At 42.1% G+C, this 26,764-nt stretch overlaps 1 protein-coding gene across 1 annotated transcript in view; it reads right to left on the minus strand.

Annotated features, from left to right (window-relative positions):
- LOC120845191 (metabotropic glutamate receptor 5) overlaps positions 1-25,844 on the minus strand; it is a 460,349-nt gene extending 434,505 nt beyond the window's left edge. Inside the window, exon 1 of the mRNA XM_040503390.2 lies at positions 25,763-25,844. The gene's annotated coding sequence lies outside the window, so the exon portion shown is untranslated. The remainder of the gene's footprint in view (positions 1-25,762) is intronic.
- Between the last annotated feature and the right edge of the window lie 920 nt (positions 25,845-26,764).

Genomic DNA, 26,764 nt, shown 5'->3' on the forward strand with positions numbered 1-26,764 from the left:
CCAGTGGTTTGCCTTCAATTCGAAGTGTGACGTGAAACTTTGAAACAGCTGTGTCCGGCGCCAGCTTGTGAAGTTCATAAAATGAGCATCCAGCATTAGGCGGTATTTGGCTCTCTGAACTTGTCGATGCCATTATCTGGTTCGCTTTCTTGAGCGGTTTGCTTGCCTGATGCTTTTTCTTGGCAATACAAGCTTTTTCAATATGTCCGCGCTTGTTACAGTATCTGCAGTCCGCGTTCTTGAAACGGCACTCTTGCGGATCATGTTGTCCCGTACACCGGTAGCAACGTCGCCCCTGTTGTGTTGAGGGCTCCTTGTTCCTCTTTTCCGTCTGGTGCACCTGATGCTCGATTTTGCTCTTGATGTCCTGCTGCTGCTTAAGTGCGCTCTCAGTTCTTACTGCCATGTCAAAAGCAGCTGCAAACGTCAAATCTTTTTCTGCAAACAGACGTTGCTGCAGCAGCTCGTCGCGTATGCCGCAGACAAATCTGTCGCGCAGCATGATGTCCAACGGCAGTCTGGTGTCGCAAAGAGGTGTTGCTGGTGTCCCAGTCGTAGCCCTTGTACCGGAGACCTGACCTGCCGTTGATGGCTGCGATGCCGTCGTCGCAGCAGTTATCGATGAGGTCAAGGGTATACTGAAATTGCAGTCTGCTGCCAGTTGCTTCAGAGTCGCGACGTAACTGTTGATTGACTCGTCGGCTAGCTGGTCCCGACGCTGGAACTTGTAGCGACTGTACAGCTCCGAGGCTTGAGGGTCGAAGTGTGTCCCAAGGATCGACGCCAGTTCCTCGAACCCGATATCTCCCGTTGTCCTAGGGGCCACTAAAGCTCGAACGATGTCGTACGTTTCTGGCCCGCAAAGCGTGAGTAGCAGTGCCCGCTTCTTGTCCAAGCTCGTGATAGAATTAGCCACGAAGTAGAACCCTAAGCGTTCGATCCATGACGCCCATGCCTTGCCTGAGAAGGCTTCGATGGTACCTTGGGTCGGCATGGCTTGCGGTGGCTGTCCAGGCTTCGTTGGCTCGTACCAGGTCTCGTCGCCAGTGTTGTATTCGAGTAGGCAGAAAGACTACCGCCGAATACTTCGTATTTATTCTGGTCCGGCCGTTGGGACCGGTTGGCATATCGAGAGCTTGCGAGTGCCCGCGTTCTGCGTGTGCGCGCGTTCTGTGGCTGCTGTGCCAGCATCGTCGTCCTCTAGCACAGTGTTCCGACACCGGGTATAACACATTCAAAAAGGCTTTTTCGGTATTTTTGACTAAAGCGTCGATAGCTTGTACCTAGGACTTCGTCGGCTGATAATTTTTCTATAGGTACTTAGGCTGATAGACGTGCTGCGCTGCGAATTTCTACAGAACAAACGCGTGTCACGCGTTTGTTCTGTAGAACTTCGCAGCGCAGCAGGTCTATCAATGTACAACCAACTAGCCCAAACCCAAGTCCAAGCTTTATTAGTACTTAGGCTGCATCTGTTGAACCGCGGTGGGCAAAGTGCTCATATACAGTGTTGAATCATTACTTTCAATCTCTGCGGTAAGCCGACCAAATGTGCTTGCAACAAAGACCCGTCATTCTCTGACGTCTTTTCAAGAGGGGGAAGTCTGGGCCTGTTGCCTCTCTGATTTTTGGTATGAAAAAATTTAACAGCCTAAATTTTCGGCTGACTAGCACGAAGCGGAATTTAATTTTTCTAAAATATGACAAAACAATCACAATTCCACGGATGCGGCCATACCTTGAGATATCTGCAGATCACTGGCCACCACTTCCGATTTTCCGAAGTATTTTCCCCTGCCGTTCAAACTCGTTAGTCATATCGTCACATATTTTCAATTATTGACGTCCAATATCAAAAGTTATAAGAAAAAAAAGAGGTAGGTTATCATAGCCCCATTTTGTACACTTAAATCGCAACATAGCTTTCTGTAAATTCGCTCTTAAACTGTTTTAGAAACAAAATCATATAATCTTCCTACAAATAAAATTATATAGAGGCGTCTAAAGAAACAAAAAAGAAGTGTTTTTGTGTTAAAAATGCATATCAGAAAGATCAAACTGAAGTGAAAATATAACGCTACCAGTTGAGATCAAGCGCGAAGGTTTCAGAACATGACGTTACCTGGATCAAAATATAATTTTAAAAAAAGTAAATTTCTTTATTATCCGACATCAACTAAGCCTAATATTGTCAAAAGAATAAATACCATTGCGGGCGCCTGTAGCGTCTATTTTTAGTAAAAAAACAACTTGTCAGCAAGAAAGAAAACGAACGATATATTCTTCCTTGCTTATAAGTGTTTTTTACTTATATAAATTCCACAAGGTTCCACAATGCCAATTCTTGTTTTGACGGTATTAGGCTTATAGGTGGACGTCGGCTCATAAAGAAATTTCGCCGTCTTAAATTATAATATGATCCAGCTAACGTCATGTTCTCAAACATTCGCGTTCTATCCCAAATGCTAGCATCACATTCTCACGGAATTTCAGCTTCCTGCGATGGATAGTTTATTTACGCGGGACGAAAAACATGGTTCTCCTTTCTCGGGAACGCCCCTGTGGGAAAATATAAAAGCAAGAACGAGACGCACTCAGACAAAGGTCAGGAAGTCTGAGAAGTGGCGTATTATTGTCGCCAAATCGGTTTACGAAACCAAAATGCGCAAAGACGCAAACAACGAATAACACAGCCGCATCTCACTACTGGCCACCTTATTGGTTTCATCTGCTTGCATCCTGGGCCGTAAACGTAAAATAAAAAAAGTTATTTTGAAAAACGAGGAACTTGAAAGTTGTAAGTATCAAGTAAGGACGAATAAAGGCGAGTGTATGGCTATGAAAAAGAGGATGAGAGAAAAAAAAAAACTTAAACGAAAACAACAAACAGAAAAACGGGCAAACAGCTTTAACTTTTGCAGCAAACAAAAGGCGCTCAATTTTCTTGTTGAGGAAACGAAAATTGGGGCGGCATCAAAAGTGGCGGCGAAAAAGAAACCAGGCGTGTATACGATAGAAAATCAAATTCCGCCTCCCCACTTCGCGGAAATAAGATGGCTCTTCGGAAGGTTTTGCACCAAAGAACAAAGCGAGCCGCACTAATCAGAATAAACGAACTTTAACTCGGCGACGGGGCCCCCAATAGCGCCACTTGAACACAGGCAAGGGAGCCATATAGCATATAGCCCGCGCCACAGGCGCCGGGCCTTCAAATGAAGATGAAGCACGTCCCGAAGACCAAAACAATGCTCTCTCCGGGCACGGCGACCGGGAATTCCTTTCAGAAGTGGTCCGCCTTCAAATGGGGCCGTCGTCAAATAGGAGGGGGGGGGGGGGGGGGGGGTCTTTGGAAGTGGAGACAAATTAAGTATCCGCCGTCGTGAAGAGCGAACGGTATCAAAGTCCGCTTTTATTTCCAAAGAGTACGTGAGCTTTCTTGGCCGTTTAAGACTTGAATTGAGCGTCTCAAAACCCGCTTTATGTGTACAAAACTGTGACGGCGACGCTACGTTAGCCTTCACCAGCAATGTGTACTATATAAAGTGTGCACCTTTTTTTTATGAAATTGAACCATTATTACAAGTAATCAAAACAAAACGAAATTTTTCCTTTTGTGATGCCCCGTATAGTTTCGGCGACTTTAAGCTCAAAGTGAAGGCTTTTTTTCGTTTTTGCACTTAGAGCTGGATATCTACTTTCACACCTTTAAAGTGCAGCTTACCAACGTCACGAAAGTAGGTTGAAATTCAATGTGACCTTCAAAATTTTATTGCCCTGCCACTGTGTCTGAGGTTGCCAGGTGCCTTCTGGTGGGTGCTGTGCGTCGCGCATGAATAAAGATGACTTGAGTCTCACTTCGGCAAAGATAAAGAAAAGCAACCAAACACATCACGAAACAATCCTGCTTGTATGTGCATCATGCTTTCTTCTGTCCTTTTTCTAATGCGTGTTCTTTTTTTTTATATATTGGGTTGGTCTAAAATAGACAAAATGCAAGCGAATATGATTTACGTACAGCTCGCGACGTAGATAGCACAAACAAGCACCGACGCGTTTATTTCGCTTTCTTTCAAAGCCATAAGTAAGACTGAGATGAAAAAGAATAATACAAGCTTGATTATGCCGACAGAGACTGGTAAGCGAAGAATGTGTACAGGCCTTCTAGTGAAAAATACAGGGGCATCTGAATGGCAGCGCCTAACCAATATTCGTTGTTATTACTAACACACGTCGGGAAATGGCGCACCATAACAGGAAAGGCCTCGAAGAGCGCGATCGCGCGCTTGCGCGCCGCGCGAGTGACTTGGTTTTTGCATGCTCCGACCCCTGACCCTGGATAACTCAGTCGGGAGGAACATGTGGCCGTTTCAAATGGCTGTGAAAATATGTTCTCTGGTGGAAACACCGCATCGGCCATTAGCCGAGCTATCTCTGAATCTTTGGACGTAATCTCCAGTAAGTATACAAAGTCATACGTCCACGTGTGCCAACAGGTAGCCTCGTCCTAAATTTTGTATTTATCCACGCCGACATAACTGCTAGGCCCGCACACGGCCCCGATCTTCCCAGATACTCTCAAAGACGTAATCGACCTAAAAGGTATTAGAGCCACCGGACAATTTCAGATTAGCCATGTGCGGATGGTGACATGTGTCAATGCTCTCGTCAAGTAAAAGTTCTGTATTTGTGGCGAGCTACTCGTGAAATGCAAGAAGTGCCTTGCCCTTGACCCAAACGCACTGGAACTCAGGGTAAAGCTTATCTGGCTTCCGGGCTGTCTTGAAGACAGATACGTCACCGAAGCACTGGCGCCTTTTGGCACAGTGCGTAACATGCCTCGAGAGAAATGGCGTTGCCCCAGCATGAAGCACATGGACACCCTGAACAGGGAACTGAGCCTGACTTTCCACGAAGGAATGACGACGGTAAGGACTCCTCACATACTTAAGGTGTATGGATGCCAGTTTATTGTTGTCTTGGGAAGGCCTCCGTTATATCTCAAATGGAACGGTATAGGCCACGTCCATCGGCAGAGCAGAATACAGCACTGCTTTAAGCGTGGACTCTATGGCCACATCGCTGACGCCTGTGTCACAACTTACGCAAGTAAACTTCGAGGAGTTGTGTCCCAGGACACCGAAGAGCAGTCTGAGCTCCTAATGCATATCTCGGAGATTGTCGATGCTTCGGGACACGCTCTCCGTCTCAGCGTTCTTGAGGGTCGACGTAGGCGACGTTCCCTCTGCTACAGTGCCCGACCCCAGTGTCAAGCAAAATGACCCAGGATACCTACTAGAACCAACCACTCCACGTGAAGATGATAATGACAACTCATCAACACAACAGTCGTTGGTGAAGACGTTGTAGTATTCGAAGTAGACACCGTGGCCAGGTGTGAGGCACCGCCCCGACAACCAGAAAGATTGATGCGGTGCTGTGGTCTTAAATCTTACAAAAGGACTCGGTCATCAATATGACTCCGTGGCTTTTGATGAGGGGCTCCTTATACGTCCCACAAAAGATCGGAAGCAGGGAGGCCCTAAGTATCAGCCCTATTTTAAACTGCAAGGTAACCAAAAGCGCTCGATGTCAACCCCAGCGCGAACCTCAAATTCCCTTAAAGTATTCTTGCAGACCCCGCCCTTTCATTTACATTTTACCACCCTAAATGTAAGATGCCTAACGTCTAAGCGGAAACAATAAACATTTTAAGACTCTTGAAGCATGCGCGCGTTGACGTAGCAGCCGTACAGAAGACTAAATTATCAGCAGACAAGGTCAATGCAGTGACTTTAGAGACTTTTAAAGACGACATTGAGATCTCTGTGAATCCCTCAGTGGGCCTCTCTGCTGTTTGTTTCTTGTTTCTGCGCAAATCGCTTGACTATTCGGATGTTTTCTAATCTATTGACCCGGAAGATCATATTATTTCATGAAACCTAACTTTGGGACACATAGCTTGGCGTTTTCTTTGTGTTTATACTCATAATAACGTGAATGCAAGGTGCGCTTTTTTTTTAGTTCTTGAATTTTTTAAACACCGATAAAACGGTAGTACCACTGGCAGATATCAACTATGTATGCAATGCAGAAGATCGTTCACTACTGCATACATCGTACGATAGAAGCACGGCCTACCTCAAAGACTTACTCGAATATGGCAATTTGGTAAATCTGGCATGTCGGAAAGACACTTCAATATGTTTTACTATCTTTCAAGGCGTTTCGCACGCTCGCCTTGACAAAATATATATGTCGGGTGACGCTCTTTAAATCAATGGCTAACTAGCTATAATGTTAAGCCAATTTTCTTTTCTCATCACTGCATGGTTTCCATTCGCCTTGGAGCCAAGGATCGCCGATATCCTTGGCCCAACTGAGAGTTGTGGAAATTTAATATAAAACTTCTAAATCATAAAAAGATTTCTAAGGGAGTTTCAATAATTCTTTCGGAATGCCTTAAAAATTCAGTTGCGCATATTTTCGCATTTAGGGATAGGTTTAAGCGGGATGTAAAAAAATTGACGATTAAACGTTCTTCAACAATATCATACTAAAACAAAAAAGAACGCCGCGAACTCTATAAAACTCGTTTTCTATACTATGCATTCAAATTCATCAATCCTGTTGACCACAAAGTTGGTATTGAAGTTACAAGAGCAAAACTTCAAAACATTTGAAACCGAAAGGTATCGTGGAGCTTTTTAGTGCAAGATTCTGGCACTCAAAAGTTTTCATTTGGTGAGCAGCCAACAAAACAATCTTTAGGCGATGAAAAACGATATGAATTATCCATGTAAATTTTAGGAATTGGCCAAGATGGCGTGATCATCAAAGAACCATCCTCAATTGTTAAGGCATTCTATGCCTACTACTCGAATACCTTTGTTAAAATTATCCCCACGGGCACTGCAAAAGAAATAGTCTATTGTCAACGATGCCTTCGCTTGACAGAGATAGCAAATAGAGTATAGAATGCCCTATAACGTTAAGTGAGCTCAAAGCAGCAATTAGCTCGCTTCAAAATGGCAAACCACTTGGACCCTATGCCCTCAGTGGTGAATTTTATAAAAATAAATATTAAGACAAACAATGTCCAGTAATACTAAAAGTGTTTCAAGACTCGTACATCTGCAAGACGCTCGCACTTTCTTTTTTATAACTGTCATACTGTTCTAGTACATAAAACCAGAAAATCACAACTTTAAAAAAGTAGGAAATTAGATACCAATTTCACTCTGCAATGCGGATTATAAAATCATCGCGAAAATCTAGCAACGCTAAAACGGCTTAAATTAGTCGAGTCGCATTTTTAGAGCTTACGACAACCGGTAAGGGCTGTTTCGCGGCATGTGGTTGACCACGAGATGCTTTCCTATTCAAACCAATGAATGGTCCAGCTCTCCCAATACACGGCTCTGGGCTCTTTTACCCTTTATATGTTCGTTTTTTGTCTATTTCTTTAAGAAGAAAATTTCGCATATACAGTGGGGAAGTACAGTGTTCCCTAAACATAGCGCCGCAATGAGATGGTCCTGGTCACTTTTGCTGCTATTCCTTTACCTACAGGTCCAATTATACATTGTGTAGTTTGATCCCCGAACACAACCTAGCATGGTGAAGACATTCCAGCTGCTGCAGTGACCAATTTAGCTTCGAGTTGGTGACAATAAGTGAATATAAGAGTAACCGAGTGTCGGCGTTAAGTTTGAAAAGTACATACAGTTACACCAAATATCTAATAACGCAAGTTCACAAGCACACTTATTTTAACACAAAGCGACGTTAAAATGGGTTAAAAAGTTCATTTTTAAAATGAGTTAAAGGCCTGGGAAATTGTTTGAAATTGAGGTACTATCCTTGTTTCGAGTTTTGCGTCCACATGTCGCGTACCGAATGTTATTGAAAGATATAGAAGCCCTCTGCACATTTTTTTATCATCATCACAACAGTGGGTTAGATGCAGACTTGTACGTATCGCGTTACAACTAATGGATTACTTGTAATCGATTACATTTTACTGTAATTTTGTAACGCTTCAATTACTTCCTTTAAAGAGTAATGATCATTGTAATTAAATTACTTTTTTTCTGTAATCGATTACAAAATTACCCATTACAATTTTTCTCAATTTCTTCTCTTTTTTTAAAGAAATTGAGGGGGAAGGGCTAGATGTGCTGGAGTCACTCAGCTCTGGGCAACGGCCATTTTTTTTTTTTCGGAAACCATTAAGTTTGGTACTTCAAGTATTAGTAGGCCGCTTCACTATGCCTCGTTTCCTGGGTACATTTCATTTTTTTGTACACCGTAGACTACGTCCGGGTATGCAAAATTACCTTATCTGGCCCCTTGTGAGTAATGTATTTAGACAGCGCTATTTTTATTTTATTTATTTTGCTTCACGGGAGGGATCGGGTGTTGGCGTTACTCGCTCAGAACGATCAAGGATGTTTTTTTCCCGAAACAACTGAACGCGAGACCTCAAAGATTCTGCTACCGTAATAGAAAAAGTTGAATGAAAAGTAACGTGGGATGTAATCGATTACTTAGAGTAATTTTTGGATTATTTTTTTATGCTGTAATGGTAATCGGTTACGTTTTTTCAGTAACGTGTACAAGTCTGGTTAGATGTACTGTATCCCTTTTTGGGAGAATAATTCCAGGCTTCAGGGGCGACTATCTGAGCGAACTCATCACCATGTTCATGTGGCCAGTTCTCTCGATCTACGGTTGTGCAAGGAGGCTTGTTGCTTACACGCCGCGACACGCACTTGGCACTAACCGCATGCCGTTACACCAGGTATGGCTCACAACCTTGACGCCATGAAAAAGAAAACGGAATGCTGTAAGTTTTGTCAAGAATATTTGGTCATGCCACTTATGGGCGAAAACTCAAGACAAGAACGCGTTTCTCAATGCTATGTTAAACAAATAGCTAAGCATCGAGAATACTGTCGTAACCCGCATTAACGGCGCTTTTTGGTCACATTAAAAGTTTTGTGAACTTGCATTGCCGGATATATTATGTAATTTTATGTACTGTACTCCAGCACAGGCTGTGCAAGCTTTCTCTTTGTGGAAGAAAAAAAGATACAAATATTGGTAGGTTTAGAAAAGCCTACCTTCTAAGATGGCCTAGTGTGCGTGTAGAAGCGAGAGTTGGAAAAGCTGTAATATAGTTGTAGGGCTGCATGCACATCAAAAATGTTTTCTTTCACCCCTTTACTGAGTAATTTCGCATAAAAGGTTGGAGGGAAGTTTCTATGGGCTTTTAATTTTGATGATACAACTTAAGAGATCCATTTATTTGTGATTTCAGATTTGTTTAAAGTAAAAAATTGAACGTGTGCAGGAAAGACCTAATATATCAAACAATTTTCCGTCTACGCATCAGCCTTACTTAACCTCAATGTGTGTTAAATCGAAGTCAACGAATACTTGGAAAAAGTGCAAAGTATTAATACATTAATAGGCCTAAAAATGACGATGACCGAGCTTCGCATCTTAAAATAGAGCTTGAAACATTTCGTCTTTTTAAATTTACAAGTCTATATCTCCGAACCTATATTATATCTGATTTTTACTGGATGTTTTAGACCATACAAAGCATTCTTCAAACAAAAATCTAAAACATACAAAAAATGGGTTTTTGACAAAATTGTCGTTGAATTTTGTATTTTTAGTTTCTTTTGTATTCAAAGGGGTTTTTCGCCAAAATAACATTATTTGATTGCAGCGATATTGTGCTTCTTGAATAGGTATTTGTTTAAGCTTTTGTTTAATATGTAATCTATATCACCTAATTGATTGTTACAAGCGTTATCATCTACCAAACCTAGTAAATTATCGGCAAAGGGGCCAGGTTCGGGGGTATTTTGGGGAAATAAATAAATACAGCAAAATCTTTTGAGAACGTTTTCGCTTTCAACGCAGCTTAAAAAGTCATGTAAAAAGTTTCGTTTTGTTTTGCGGGAGGTATCTCAGCCAAGAGAGCTCCCGAATACGCGATCTCTGATGATCGCCCAAATCCCAAAATCTGTTTTTGGTCCTTTAGAGGTCACAAACTCGAAAAATTAAAATATGACGCAAAAACGGTTTTCAGTTTCGTTCTAGTTGAGAATTGGACGAGCACATATATTTCTTTCAAAGGTTTTTAAGAAATGACCTTTTTTTAATGCACGATGTGAAATTAAATTGCCTTATTATTATTTTTTTTTTTTTTATGACTCATCTTTATGCTACATACAAGCACGACTAAAACACCAACTCTGACTTTTCGCCTGTACTCTGATGAAACATTGAATGTATGTGTGTGTGTGTGTGTGTGTGTGTGTGTGTGTGTGTGTGTGTGTGTGTGTGTGTGTGTGTGTGTGTGTGTGTGTGTGTGTGTGTGTGTGTTGTGTGTTTTTTCCCCTATATTCACGGCAATGTGAGTCCGTGCGAATATCCGGTCTGCCACTCCAAATGCTGGATCTGGTCCCACAAGCCTCTGCTGCTTTGACCAGACCCGAGACTCAAGTGGTTATATTTGCAATGTTGAATAAAAAATTATTATTATTATTATTATTATTATTACTATTATTATTATTATTATTATTATTATTATTATTATTATTATTATTATTATTATTATTATTATTATTATGGAGAAGAAGACGAAGTCCCCGAGAGCAGTCGTTCTTTTCGATTGTTCTTCAAATTTCCATTAGCTATTCGTTATATTTCAAGCTCATCAACAGCCTGCAAGCAATCCGCTGCAGAGGTCAAGTCCTGACGTCATCACGACCAGGTCACCATCGTCATTCATCGACCGCCTGCTCCGGTTGAGCTTTTGCAGCATAACCGTACCTAACCTCCCTGGCATCCACCACCGGCTCCACGCCACCTTTCTGGGTACGAGGTACTTCTCGAGTGGACTCAACGCCACAGGACAACCTGCGCGTCAAGAAGCACGGTATGTATTACTGTTTCCTATCGCTATCCTCCCATGTCTTCTCAATCTCCATCAAAGTGTGCTAAATTCCACGAGAAGATTGTCAGCGATGGTCGCCATATGTCCTGCGCCGACTGCAAAAGGTCACTTCACCTGGGGAAGATGTGCTCCGGTGTTAAGGAAAGCACCTTCAAAACCATGGGTGCTGGTAAAAGGGAGATCTGGCGGTGCCGTCTTTGCCGACAACAGAGTAGTGTGGCTGATTCCCAAAATGAGTCACAATGTGAATCTCCGTTGACTGGTGACCACTTTCGATCACTTGAATCTAAGCTGGAATGTCTTACCTTACTCAAGTCAAACGTTGAGTCCCTCCTTGATCTACCATCCAAGATCGATCAACTCTTGACCTTAAAGCCGGTAGTGGAGAACCTCAAATCCACCGTATCGGAGGTTCAGAAGTTCATTGACTTTTTGTCAGAGAGGTATGACTCCCTATTAGCGACAGCCACCACCAACTCCGCCTCAATAACAGAACTCCGCACTGAAACAACGTCTTTAAGAACAGTGATAGCGGAGCAGTCTGAAACCATCCAGCATCTTCAAGAGGAGCTCAATGACAGCGAACAGTTCAGTCGTCTCTCCAATCTAGAGATTCACGGGCTGCCTCATTCCCCAAACGAAAATCTGACTGTTGTTGTAGGCGAGCTAGCAAGTCAACTTGGCCTTCCTGACTTCCATCCAAGAGACATTCTAACAGCGCACCGTATACCATCTCGACGTGACATCCCTCCGCCTATAGACCATTCCATTTAGCGCTCTCTGGGCGGCACCATTTTGTGCGACCGCAGCGCCCTCTCCACACATCCGGGAAGTTCAGCGGGTTCGGCGGGGTAAAACGAGAGAGAGGGCACGCGCGCGACTCCGCTAGCAGGCGACAAACCGGGAGATTGCCGTTCTCCATCTTTGGGCTGTATCGGCGGGCTCTAACGAACATCGAACTGTTGCTCGTGGGTGCCGTTGTGAAGTGGTTCGCGTTCTTAGAAGGGTTGTGGCTACTCTAAAATCAGCCTATAGCTCTCTGTTGTTCTGTTTTGCTAAATGATCAACTAGCATATCTTTTTTCCGTTACTTAAATAGCAGTTGAGTCAGCCGGCAGTACTACCCTCAACTACTGCTTGTATTGTGGCAGGAGAGCACGTTTTATTTATTATTTTAGACTTCCACTCACGGTCGCTAAAGGCCTACACCAGTACGAACTTGTGTATAGTAAAAAAGGTACAGCCACCGGATTTACTTTTCGCCAAAAAGACCAGCCAATCAGACACAGTTTTCCCAATATTTTTTTTTTATTTGCACGCAGGTAACAGCGCAATTGAACCCCGTGAGTCTTTTTATCTGGCAGAATATTACACGACAAGTGGCATACCAAAATCTGCGCATCTGCGCTTGAAAGTTCCAAAATGACGCGATTTTAAACAGAGTTTGCACGCCAGCCGGACGCTACCTACAGCCCACTCGGCGGGGCGGACGTCATGCGGGGTGAGAGGGGGAGTGCATTTTTTTCTCTTTTACCCTCTCTGCTATGACCCTAATGGAACGGTCTATACTGATTAGACTTTCTTTGATGACAGCAAGAGATCAATGGCTCACCGCAAGAGGAAAGCTGCGGACTCTTGCAGCCAACGGGTCACTGTCAAAACTGTACGTCAACGAAAACCTGAACCGAAAGAACAAGGAACTGTTTTGGAGGCTGCGTGAGAGAGCAAAGGCAAGGCTGTACAAGTTCACATGAACGGTAAGCTATTCATAAAGAAGACTGAATCCTCTCCAGTTGTCCGCATCCATCGGCTGGACGACCTAGAAAAGATTGTTTAGTCTCCTCTTTGCTAAACGGCTCTGTGAACATGGAATGAAAACCACTTAGAATAATGGAAGTTCAGTTTCGTCGGTGCTCGGATTTTTCGTCCCTTCGAGGTTTCTTTTACCCAGTGAGTGATAGCGCACTTGGTCTTTTACATGTGAACATTAGGAGTATACGCAAATACTGGGATCAGTTTATAGCAACTGTGAATGATACAATAGAATCATTCGATGTTTTTGTACTAACAGAAATCAATGTTAAAGAGGACGTCTGCAATGAATTCCGGATACCGGGTTATAAGGCATTCTTTTTAACACGTACAGCTGGACGAGGAGAAGGAATCGCTATATTTGTTAAAGGTATCTGGTGGGCTGAAAGACTTGATGTACATTTTCTTAGTTGCGAGTCACTATCACTGAATGTATCGAATTCTAACTGGTCATTGATGTTGCTAGCTTTTTACAGGCCTCCGTCAGGTAATCTTTCGAGATTTTTGAACGAACTCCGAGATACGCTTCATAGTTTTCGATCCATCGATGATATTTGTCTAATAGGCGACTTCAACATTGACACGCTTAAACCATCCAAGTCTGTTGTTTGTGATTATCTTAACCTATTGGCGCTCTTTGGTATTGAAAACTTAATTCTTGCTCCTACCCGAGAAGAACTTTTAGAAGATCATCTTGTGGTGTCATGTTTTGATCATATTAATGTACGCGTACCGGATATAATTGCAAAATCAGCAGTAATAGAGCAAAAACTTTCTGACCATTACTTCGTGGAATGTCAACTTATACCACAACTCAATGTTAAATCACCAAAAGAGAGAACAAAAATAATTAAAATAAGTGATCGAACGAAGTTTGATAACTTGGTTAGGGCGAACGATTGGAACATTTTGTTATCTACTGACAACATCGACGGCGTTTACAGAAGTTTTAAAGATCAATTTTGTGCATTTAGGGTACAAGCAAAAAAGGTCATTCCTGTGAGGAGACGTCGGAACGAACACGACTGGCTAACTGGTGACATTCTACAAGAAATTAGGTCTAAAGATGCCCTTTGGGCACGATGCCGAGGTTCTCCAAATAATTCTCAGTTGAAGACAGAATTTCGCAGTACACGAAATCGTTTAAACGCGCTGATACGTTCGGCAAAAAGAAAATATTTTCGAGATAAATTTTTTAAAGCAAGGTCAAATATAGCACATACTTGGTGTTTGGTGAATCAGCTACGGGGCAAGGGGATTAATAGGTCAATTGGTCGCACACTCGAGAAAACATTCGGCAACGATGCAACGCAACTGGTTGAGGATTTTAATAAATTCTTCGCTAAATTCTCCGGCGTAGCCCGAGATGATGCTCTGTTTTCAACAGGTACTCTAGACTCAAACGTTTCCTCGGCTTTCCTTCCCCGGATGACGGAGCTTGATGTCAAAACTACGCTTTTCAGTTTCAAATCAAACAAGTCCCCTGGTATAGATGGCATCAGTGCAGAAGACCTGCAGAGAAATTAAGATTTTATAAACACGTGCTCCTTTATATGTTAAATGGTTTCATTTCTCGTGGAAAAATCCCGGATGATTTAAAGAGTGCATTAGTAAAGCCTGGTGGGGAGCGTAAAAAAATTAACAATTACCGCCCAATTTCTTGTGAAATGCAAATTTTGGAAAAGCATATCCCCAATACTAGGACGTCGTACCTTGATAGCTTTGATATCCTATCGTCTAGACAATATGGGTTCGTTAGTGGCCGGGGGACCCAGCCACTTCTGGAAGATTTTGCTGATGAACTGCATCTTGCTTTTGAAAGGCATCAAGTCGCGTGTGCACTATTTATTGACGTGGCGAAAGCATTTGACACGGTCAACCATAGCATTCTACTTAAAAATTGCATAAAATTGGATTCCGCGGCCCATTCCTCTCTCTGTTTCAGAACTTTTTGAGCGGCCGTACACAAGTAGTTTCTATAAACAATAGTCGAAGCTCCAAAGTAAATTTAAAAGCTGGAGTCCCTCAGGGATCTATTTTGTCGCCTCTTCTTTTCAACGTGTTTGTCAATGATATGTCCAACGCTGTCTCCACATGTAAACTATTCCAATACGCTGACGACACGCTACTGCTTTCGCTCCATCTCAATTATGTTCCAGCAATGACGCTACTCCAAAAAGACACTTGCTGCTTACTTGACTGGTTCAAAAGAAATTGTCTTGAGGTAAATATATCAAAAACTAAACTTGTCTGCTTTCATAAGCCGCTAAGAAATATACCATTTGATCATCCACTTTACATGCATACTTCTTACTGTGCAGACGGCAACTGCTGCCCAGTGTCTTATGCAGATCGGGTTAAGTATTTAGGAATTGAGTTTGATAGTGCTTTGTCATGGAATTTTCATATGTCTTATATCTGTAAAAAACTGAGAAAAGTGTCATGCTTACTCTATAATACAAGATCATTAATTCCTAAATCAACCAAAAAGATGATAGCTCAAGCTTTAGCTTACAGTGTTTTAAGATATGGCATAACAATTTTTGGACATGGGTCTGTAATATGGTGCCAAAAAGTTGATTCAGTTTTGAAAGGAATGCTTAAGAGTATTGCCTATGGTCCATCGGCAGAAACCGAAGAAGAAAAACTAAAAGCTTTAGGTTTGGCGCTTTTCAATGCTTTATTGGTTAAGGCTGTTGTACTGAAATATTTTTGGAACGATGACTATAAAGAACCCAATATAGTATCTAGATCACTTCGCCGGACCGAGCGTTACAAAATGCCTTCTATCACCACGAATTATGGAAAAGGAGTTCGCAATTACTATGTGCCTTCAATCTTCAATGACCTGCCGGAAAACATATATGGTGTGGACTCTCTAAAAAAACTCAAACAAGTGCTCCAAGATTTCAATGGAACAACATAACTATGCGTGAGTGTGTGCGCGTGTGTGTGGTTTTTTTTTACATGATTATTTATTGCATCACAGTGTAGTTATGGATACTATGTGCATGGCATTTTTCATCATATTGTTACGGTGAAAATGGGGTTTATTTACAGGTGATTGAGATGGTAGAAAATAGAGGTGACAGGGTCCGTTGCCAGCAAAGTCAAAAACGAACGATCCTCTTCTTCTTCTCTCCTCCAACTCGCTCCCAGACCACCTCTTCTTTATCCTCGTAATAATATTTATTGCATTACTGTGCAGATGCGGCATGGTGAGCTTGACACTGTTTGTGTTTGGGGGATATTGTGATTATGACCAGTGGGGTGCTGTCCCACAAGCCTTTACTGGCTTTGACAGACCCGTGCCTCCGACTTGAGAACTTATCCGCACAAATAAATATATTATTATTATTATTAATATTATTATTATTATTATTATTCTGGTCCCACAAGTCCTTGCCGGCTTTGACCAGGTCCGAAGCTGAACTTGGTAATTCTTTCTCATGAATAAATATTATTATTATTATTAAATATTATTATTATTATTATTATTACCATTATTATTATTATTATTATTATTACCATTATTATTATTATTATTATTATTATTATTATTTTCGAATTTCAATATTTTTCCACTGAACCTACCTGTAGACCTCTAAACTAAAAGACGAAGGGCATTCTGCATTTTAGAGCTTTACTTTGATTACTTACGCACTCAGAAAGCCAATCTTCACGGCAATCCCAAATATATTCAGAGATCTGCCGTACGAATGATGTTCGGTTGAAGAGGATAATATTACAGCTAATTTGTTTGTCTTATTTTGTTTTAATTTAATGCGCCCGTATAGCATTCATAAAAACAAATATCAATAGGTTCTTGAACTTCCGTGCCATAAAAAAAGCAACAATGAAAAAAATAAATTGCACACGACCACACAAAGTGTACTGCGATTAACAGCGGTAGCTGCTGCGTTGTGAAAAGTCACGTAGAATGAGATTTTCCTTACGCCAGCGTGCTGTACAATGTTTCCAATGGGTTCCCTGCTTTCAGAGGAATTGATGTAGGATACGTCCGTGAGGAGATGTCTGCTTCGGTGAAATGATCGTGCGAGATGTTGAAAGTGTTAAATATTATCAAACGTTTTTTTTTTTCTTCTTGGTGCTAAATTTTTTTTTTTTGCGAGGGGGGGGGGGAGGGGGGGGGAACAGAAGCGCCCGTGTCTGCGGCTGCGGTGGAAGAAGCGAAAGTTCGTACGCGAACTGTTCTGTGAGGCGCGGGGAGACACGAGAATAGAACCTGGGCGACTGCAGTGAAGATACGAAGGAGCGTGTCCCCACGTGGGCATTTAGCAACAGCGGCTGCCGGGGAAAGGGGGGGGGGGGGGGGGGCGTCGCAGGAGAATCCGTTGATGTAGCAAAGGGTGCAAACAGCGCTCTCCCCATGATCACGGGGGTTTTCTGAACGGCGGAGGCCAACAGGGCGTAAGGAGGGCGGGGGGGAGGGGGAGCCTTGCCGTCTGTGAGAAACGAAGGGGAGAGGGAGGTAGTCCCTCTGCTGTAGGATGGAGTTTTGCGTTCGGACATGAGCATTTGTTTTTTGCCGGGAAGGCGCACTAACAACTACCTCTGCGAAAAGAAGTTCAAAAGTCCTCGTCATTTCTCTTTCGGGAAGTAAATAAAAGCTGGAAAAAAAATTGTCGACCCTTCGTGTGCAGAACGAAGCGTTGACACGCTTTGCGTCCTCTGCGGCGTTCCTCTTCAGCGTAGCTTATCTAGGAGAGCTAAGCTTGGTTTCATCATTAGTCGGAGGGCAACCGAAGGCTCGCACCCATAAACGACGAACACACATAATAAAAGTGGAAGTCACGGTGTGTTAAATGCTCTTGATTCGTTCATTCCATCATAGAACACGCACAAAAACGCGAGGAAATCTATGACGTTAAGCTTTTGCCGTTGTTGCGTTGGTCCATGAGCACGTGGCGTCGACTGCAAAATATATATTTTTCATCCCCTCGTCAAACGATTCGACCGGTGTTTCCCTCGTGTTTCGGACTGCTTTACCATTGGCAGCATTTGCATGACATTAGATAAAAACGAAAGAATGTTTATAAGGCCAACGTACGAAAATTTTTTTTTTCGCTCTCTTTTTCTCTTTCAACGCGCAAAAAAAAAAAAAAAAGATCAAAGCCCTGCCGACCTAAAAACGAAAAGATAAAAACATAACCCTAAAGGATTTTTTCATTGTTCTTATCCGGGGCCTTTTAACGGTGCCTCGCACCCCAAATTCAAGGCTTGTTTAACTTCGATTGTCGAGATCGCCAGATGGGACGCAGGAGTTGTCGGCATCATTCGATCGCTTCGGAGAACAGCCGGTGCTTCGTCTGCTTCAAGGCAAGGCTCCGAAGAACAGGCGTTAAAAGAAACCAGACTGCTAGCGGTATACACAGCTCGTGGCTGCGTCGATGGCAACGCAAGGCCACCGTGACCGAAAACAAATATATGCCATGCCTGCCTCCCTAACCATAACGACTAACCGAAGTTTCGCATGAAACAATCTTACGTTCTCGATTCTCAGAGAGAGATGTATATATCTTGCAAAGTCGACTGCGACGTCGCTTGAAGAGCAAGTTATACGCTATGATCCTCAACACAGCATAAAAACAACAACAAAAAATATCAAGAAAAAAAAACAAGAGATAAAAAAGGAGAGACAATGGGGGAAAAGAAAAAGAGACAGATGGCTGACCGGTTAGGTAAACTTAGATATAAAAAAAGCTGTGGATTTTTTTTTTTTATTTTTTTGCAGTCCGAGTTTGCTGGGTTTTCTTTTTTCTTTTTTTTTTTGCACTGAAAAAATGAGCAAACAATGCACATGCTACCAATATAAGCTATATAAGCAGCGTCACCTAAGTGACCTGCCTGCACTAATCTTGTCATTAATGAGACTTCTCAATGATGATTGTGTTTTGTACCGTCGAATTTTTAATCCAAGTGACCCAGAGAATCTTCAACACGACATAGCCATCTTGGAAAAATGATGTTTAATATGGAAAATGAACATCAATGTTTCTAAAACGAAGCTTTATTTTAATTAGTCTATACTCTACGTTCCTTCCTACTCTATATTATCTCCTGTTTCATCTGTTCCCTCGTATAAGTACATATGTATTACTTTCACTGGAGATCTGACTTGGAATGCTCACATCAATACTGTAGTTAACAAAGCATCAAGAACATTTAGATATTTTCTAATAAAAAAAAATAGTCGGAGTTCAGTCGAGCTGGTGTAAGTTGAACATGATGGTAAACCTGAGGCTGGGGTAGGAAAACATAAAATGCGAAAGGAAACAGGAAACGAACAGGCAACGTCTCCAATTCTTAGATTGAATTGCTTGAAGAAGATTTGTATTTATCACAACAGGACGTAAAGTTTACTGCATATAAAACACTCGTTTGGCCAAAACTGAAATATTCCATCACTATTTGGTCTCCTCATAGGCAGTACCTCGTCGATAGGTTAGAGTCTAAACAAAAGCAAAGCCGCCCGCTTCACTCATCGCAACAATTCCTCAAAATCCTGTATATCTGAACTCAAGGCTATTTCTAACCTGATTCTCCTTGATTCTTGCCGCAAATTCTATCGTCTATTTCTTTTCCACAAATTTCATTACAACATGCCATCGTTCATGCTCACCTACTCAGGGGCGGATTTATGGCTAAGGTTTGGAGGAAAAAAGAAGGGGTTGTGATTTTTTTTCTCAATTGCGTGGATTAGTAATATTAAGGAAATCTAAAAAGGAAATATTAATCGTGTTTTAACGTTTGTTACAGCCTAAAGATACCAACTAAATTTTTAATAGTTTTTTGTTCTATTTTAAATCCACACTTGCTGCTTCAGTAATTCAAAGACTTGCGCAATAAGTAATAAAGCGAGAGAGAGAGAGAGAGAGATACGTGTGCATGGTTTTATATTCTACATCTAAAGAGTGACCATCCCCATGTAACCACCACAGGGAATTGAGTCACCCGGCGTGACAGAGTTTTAGCAGGTTCTCGACAAAATAGAATACATCAATCAATTTAGACAAAAAAATACACGGAGGCCGGAGAATAGAGGATTTGTTAGCGAGGCAAATGTAAGAAGGCCGAATAATAGGAAAACTCTCTCATTCCTTGGCGAACGTGATCCAAATGCCTTGTTATTTTAATAGTTATTTTATTGACTCACTCTCCTAAATACGCAGATCATGAGAATGGTGTGACGCGCCGGGACTTTGAACATTTCGTTGGAGTAATTAAACTCCAATAGGGAAACAGTAGGAGGGATTCCTCGGTGACTTTACTCTCAATGACTTGGTGTTTTACGGGATGCAGTGAAACATAAATAACTGTTCGATTTTTCATGGTCTTGTAGTGCATGCATGAAACTGATAGAAAACAAAATTGCGAGCTCAAATGCTCTTCAGCTCAGTGCCTAGGCAAGCTGCATGGAACAACATAATATTATTTATTGAACAGATTCACGTTTATCTCATGACATGAAGAAGATAACCTCCTACATTTGGAGAGGACGGTGTACAGATATAATTATTTACACCCGTTATCATATTAAGGTTTATTCACAGCACGCACATCGTCTTTCGTCGTCTTGCTCCTTGCGCGTAGCGGTCTACCACCTTCTGTTTGTCGACGTTGACATCTCGATAGACGTTGAGGAGGGCAAGACCGTTGAGTCGCTTTTCGACATACCACGATCTAATCCAAGTCTTATTCCGACGAAGGGTAGAGAAGGACCGCTCAGCAGTCGCAACACTAACTGGCAGTGTGGAGAGAACGCGCAGCAGAGTCCTGATGTTGGGATACAGCTCTTGCTCTGACTCTTGAAGTGTCTCCACAGCCGTCGATGGACAAGGCCCCTTTTGTTCTTCTCGTCTCCATTTTGCCACCCACAGTGAAAATTCGGCGCTGAGGACGGTTTCCAATGCTGCATCTCCCATTCTGAGGAACACGCTGTATTTCGCCGCCAGGGTACTGAGCTTTGCTTGAGGTTCCCTGTCATTCACCTGGCGAGGCAAAAGGGTGTCGAGGCAGTACACCTCCAGCACCTCTTCCGGCAAACGGTGCTTGAGATCTTCCACGACGGACCGCACAAGAGGAATGTAAACATATGCGCGGAAGTATGACTCGACTGCCTGTGGAGGAAATTTCGCGCAGTACGTCTGTCGTTGCACTAGACGAGGCACATATGGTTGGGCGCCATGCTCACGGCAAAGCCCTCTGCATGTGTGAAAATTTCTTTGAAGACCTTCTCAACGTTCAACGGTTTCCGCTTTTCGCTCAGGATGACAATCGTGTCTGTCACGAATCCGAGGCACTGTTCATTTTGACATCGTGCTCCTGGAGCAGCCGACTCAGGGGAAGCGTGACAGAGAGAACGCCGTAGAGAGCTAAGGTTGCGATGCCGCATTCGGCATCCAGGATTGAGGTAAGCTGAGATCTCACCTTTGCTGCCGAGTTCTGTTCTCGCCACTAAGAAACCGTTTCTAACTCCTTTGCGATGGTTCCCAGGCTCTCTCTGAACTGCAAAACAACGTCGTGATGTTCGGCCTAACGCGTGTTGGGTCTAACGCCAATCTGCCATCTTATGCCGCGCCGCCAAGCTGCTATCTTACGTTGTTAATTTCGAAGAAGCACCGCTTTCTCTTGGACGGTAGATTTCGCGTCTGGTGAACTTGTCCCCTCACCTTTCTCCCTCTGTCTTTCTCTCTCTCCTTTATTTTTTTTTTATTGGAGCAATAAACACGTTGCCAAGTAAAAACAGTTGGCTGAATCCACAGTCCTGCTTCGGCTGCACAAATCTAGTTTTTTGACCAAATAATCACCACTTGACTAAGAACGAGGCATTTTTTAGAATTATTTTTCATCCTACTTAGGCCCGTCGGGGAGGGGTCACCTCCCCCCTCTGAATCCGCCCCTGTGCCTACTGTAGGCCTGCCTCACATATTTCTTTGCGTCACGAGCACTCCTTAAAATTTCCCTTTATTTGACCTCACTAGTCGGTCCAAATACTCTTCTCTTGCTCTGGCTATTGAAAATTGGAATTACCACTGACGCAATACAGCTACTCAGACACACGAAATCATATTCCGCGAGGAATTCTCGACCTTTGTGAGGTATATAGTTGTAACCCCAAGTGCGCTCATATTTTTCTTTTCGTTGTTATTTCAAATATCACGACATTTTTGTTCAAATAATGATTATTCCATTCGGTATAGCCTGTTTTAAATTTGTGATAGAATACTAGTTCTTTGTGTTGCCAATGTATTCAGGGACATTTGATTCCACACCCCCCCCCCCCCCCCCTTTTTTTTTTTTCTCATGTAATACGTCCGGACGAACGTCTTTGAAGATTAAATCTAAACTGGAACTTATGGCATCTTTAAAAATACGTATTTCGAGCTACTTTCCTTTGACGTTTTTCACATGCACATACCACTTTCCAACTTTTTATAAGTTATTTTCTCGCCTCTTGACGCTCCCTGTACATCGTCTTTCGAAAACAATCTTGATTTCTCTTTGTTTCGCGATTTTGGGACTACGGGAGCTCTCGTTTCTTTAGGTTCATTTCTGTTTCGTGGGGCTGTCTTCGCATACGTTTGTACGTGCGTGTGTGTGTCTGTCTTGTGGAGCTAGTGTACACAAAAAAAAAGTAGAATCTAATAAACAAAGAACAAAAGCATATATTGTGGTCGCAAAGTTGTAGATTCGGCGGCGAGTGAAAGCCTCGGCGGCGAATTCGCAACGCTTCAGAAACTCGGGCCCGCGCTTCGCTCCGTTTCACATGTTGTGCATGAGCAATGCGTGAGAGAATTGTGTAAAAACGGCAACGCAGTTTTGCGAAAAAGAAGAAAAAGACAGCAAAAGCCTTCAAGCGGAATAAAAGCAACACGGGGACGTCAAAAAGCTTCCTCAAATATTTCAGGGGTTTTCAGTGAGTTGTCTGTCAATGGCTTTGTATAATAATATGTGGTGCTTCTTCCTCGAAGGCTGAATTCTGTTTGTTTATATTGTTTCTTGACTTAATGTTAGTGTGTTTATATTGTTCCTTGACTTAATGTTAGTTTGTTTATATTGTTTCTTGGCTTAATGTCAATTCACGTTTCGGGCACTTTCAACAGTCAGTCAACCTACGCTTGGAGGCTGTTTTCTTTATTGTTCTATTTAAACATTTTGTTATCAAGTGTGTCGCTTTCATAGCACGTACTCTTATACCTTTTATCCTTATAATTTTGTGTTCACTGTAGAGGTTTGATATTTGAAAAACATTTTCCCATCTCCAAAACCAGAAATTCTCCGGAATGCAGTATTTTCAGACTCATTTACATTTATTTCACTTATAAAGATACTCAAGCCTATATTTTTTTAACATGAAACATTATATTATAGTATCAAAACCATACCCTATACTTTGTTTCAATACAGAGTGGCATACTTGTTGACAAAGATGAAAAAAAATCTGACGAAGACGAGAGAGCCAGCGCGTGCACTATATATGTCGTAGTGCACGTGTGTTGCGGGGAGTCACTCCTCTCAACTACACGCGTTAAATTTTATATCGACCGGTCTTGTGGTGTTTCAGCGACCATGGAAGTCACGTTCACAGACTCTACTACGCTAAAATGCATCCTCGGCAGCCTTCAAGAATATGTTTTTTTTTAGGCACAAGCTAAAATACGCTACTTCAAATGTGAAATGATTGTCTCGCAATTCACTCGCTAGACCTATACTAGAATGGGGCAGTATAACTTGGGACCTTCATGCTAAATCTAATTCTGAAATATCAGAACGTGTTCAAAGACGTACCGTGAGGTTTATTTATGGAAAATTTAAAAGAACTGATTCGCCTTCACTGTTGATGGACACTAACAAAATACGAACTCTACAACACCATAGACGAATAACCCGTTTGAAATCTTTGCACTCTCTTTATAAAACAAAATCTGTCCTCGGATTCAGATTATTATTTAAAGCCGCTTTACACAAGACGAATTAGGCACCATCATCAGCATTCCTTAACCACTAACCTGTTTAAATTTTCGTTTTTCCCTGCCACAATTCAGGATTGGCATTCACTTCCACGTTCGGTTATTCCATCTTCGGATTCTGCTTTATGATTACTTCATTTATTCTTGAATTTTGTGAGGTGTCATTTTAGGTATACTTTTTGTACTTCGAAGTGTTTCGGTGTTGATAAGTTTGATGTTTATGTGCTTCAGTCTTGTGCTTTTTGACTGGAGAATTGGTTGTACTGCTTGTATTGTAGTATTTTATCGCCTTTCTGGGTTATTTATAGATTTCCTCGTCTTGTTTCTTGTTTTTTTTAATTTTTTGTTTGTTTTTGTATATGTGTTTTATGCTTGCACTCTGCTCATCCTACTTGGACAACTTGTGGTCTGTAGTATCAAGTGAATAAATAAGATAAATAATAAATATGTTCTTCAGATGGCCTACAACTTCATAAATGTTTCTTGCTCTGTGACTTCACCGCATGTCCTAGTGCAAGTGCGTATGAGAGCAGAAACACCCAGTTCGGAGCGTCAGTTTGCGGTATGCATTAAAAGCCGCAAAAGTTTTTTTTTTCTTTTTTTAGGAGGGTTGGATTTTTTTAGACGGGCTTTCAAATAAAATTTTAAGAATCATAAATACCAAGTGTATCTACAAGACGTCTCCACAGCAAGATTAAATTCTTTGCGCCACCTTTTTATATAAGCGCCAGCCACGGCACGTAACCCAGGGATTTTGTTTGAGAAACGCATGAACCGTTCATGGAGCATTTTGTAACATTTAAAACAATGAAAGGGGACACCAATCGATAACGCTTTGTTCCGCCCTATTTCAATATTTGAAGACGGATTGACTTAAGTACTTCGTTTCGTAGACTTAGCTCTTACTTTTTGTACTGAAGCATGCGTCGGAGGCGTTATGCGGACTACATATAATAGAATTCTGACTTTTGGATAAAACAAAACAAACAAGAAATACGAATTCTATATCCTATATGTGGGGAGTGAGTGACAGAGAGGATAGAAAGACTTATACCTCCCTGTCTTTTCATCATTTATCAGTCATTATTCCACATAAAAAATTCTAAATTTTTAATTTTTTTTTTTTTTTGTTTTTTGTTTTCATTTGGAAGTCATAACGTCAGTTGAAATATTTAAACGTGATGTTATATAAAGGCTTAGCATAGAAAACGTTAAGAGTGTTCCGCAGCTAAGAGATATAGGTATATTTGCAGAAATGAAAAAAAAGTCCACTTTTTTCTTGCCTATTTAACGGATAGATCCTCCTGTCCGCAGCTTGCGGCTTTAGGCAGAGTCAAAAATAGTATTTTTGGGGGACACGTGAGCACCGAATAATGACGAATACAACACAAGCAACTCGATAAGTTGCAACAAAAGTAAAATAACAAAGCCCTATGATTGCATCCACAAACTCTTGTCGCACAGACATTGGCCTCGTGAATAGGAATATTGTATAGCAAAGTGACATCAAAGTAATAAAAATCTGTATTCAAGGTAACCATATCACCATTAGAAAACCAAAATCACACAGAACTTGGGAGTTTGTTAGGTTATCCTGTTTATTTACCTGTGCAAGTTTTAATATTGAATTTTTTTAGGCAGCCACAGTGCGAAAACATTGTTTAACAAGCAAACAGCATTCTTAATACTTTTTAGCGGCACGTATTCAATTGCTTAGTTGTGTGGGTGTTCAAATTGAATCGTTTCTTTAGTTAACCACACAGCGAACTCGTTTCTCGACAAGAGAACAACATCACTGAAGCCTAGCGGCACCAGCTGGAGACAACTACAGGTTTCAAGGAGACAACGTTAAGATCGTTTGGAACATTGTTGTCGCAGTTTGTCGTCGATCTATGAGCAACTCCTTAAGGCGAACGAATCTTCGCAAAGAAACGCCCTTATCCGGTAAGGAGAAAATTTAAAAAAAAGGTATTTTGTCGACTCACTTGAGAAGCGTAGAGGCCCTGTCGACTTCAACCATTTCGACGTAGTTGACTGCGACGAGGCGGGTGCATCGATGAGTAACGCCTGCGCAATTGACAAACACAAAACCAATGTTGGCACAGTGTTCACCTTCAGCAGACCTTCACATATGAAAAATTTTGTAGACGCTCCGTACTCGGAAGAGCTTAGCACACCTGCAAGGGCCCGTTTGCTCGAAGCGCTAACCGTGGCTGAAGTTAGCCGCAGTACCTAGGAGAGGGATTTTGAAATCACATGACTGGGCTCGGTGGGGATGCGGGGAAACATGGCGGGGGACCCGGTGAGTGAGCGCCGCTCGCTTTGGAACAAATATGTCGTTGTAGCTGCAATATCGGGCGCGTTGGTCAGCAACGAATGGTGCAGGAGGCTTTCGCTTTGCCTTACCTCACTTAAATCGCAAAGCATGAACAATGACCTCGCCGCATTTTTTAGATAGTCTTTCGTTCTTGGCCATTCCTAAGCCTAAATGAACGCGATAATTGTCGGCATGGCAACGCCTTTGGAAAGCGGATTACCTTGACTGAATCGGCCGGGTATTGATAGCACACAAAAGCAGACAGCGTCCCAATCGACCATTTTCTAAATTATCCAAGCATCGAGGAGAACGCTGGAAATGTAATTCTACGGTCCGCGCGCGCTGGCCTTCGTCTTATAAAATATTTGAAGTAAATATTCATAATAAGGCTTTGACGAACGCGCGTGCAAAGCAAAATTTATTTTAGACTTTCTGTTTTAGAACAATTACTACTGCAGACGCCAGCACGTCCAAGGAGTGTAAATATATTCGTAGCACGGTCCTCGGCGCTTGGGAAATTTAGAAAAAGGTCTATTGGGACGCTGTCTGCTTTTGTGTGCCATCAATACCCAGCCGACTGAGTCAAGGCAATCCACTTTCCAAAGACGTTGCCATGCCGACAATTATCGCGTTTATTTAAGCCCAGGAACGGCCACAATCGAAAGACTAC

The sequence above is a fragment of the Ixodes scapularis genome, unplaced genomic scaffold (assembly GCF_016920785.2).
Source record: "Ixodes scapularis isolate PalLabHiFi unplaced genomic scaffold, ASM1692078v2 PGA_scaffold2__306_contigs__length_199485367, whole genome shotgun sequence".
NCBI classification, from domain to species: domain Eukaryota; kingdom Metazoa; phylum Arthropoda; class Arachnida; order Ixodida; family Ixodidae; genus Ixodes; species Ixodes scapularis.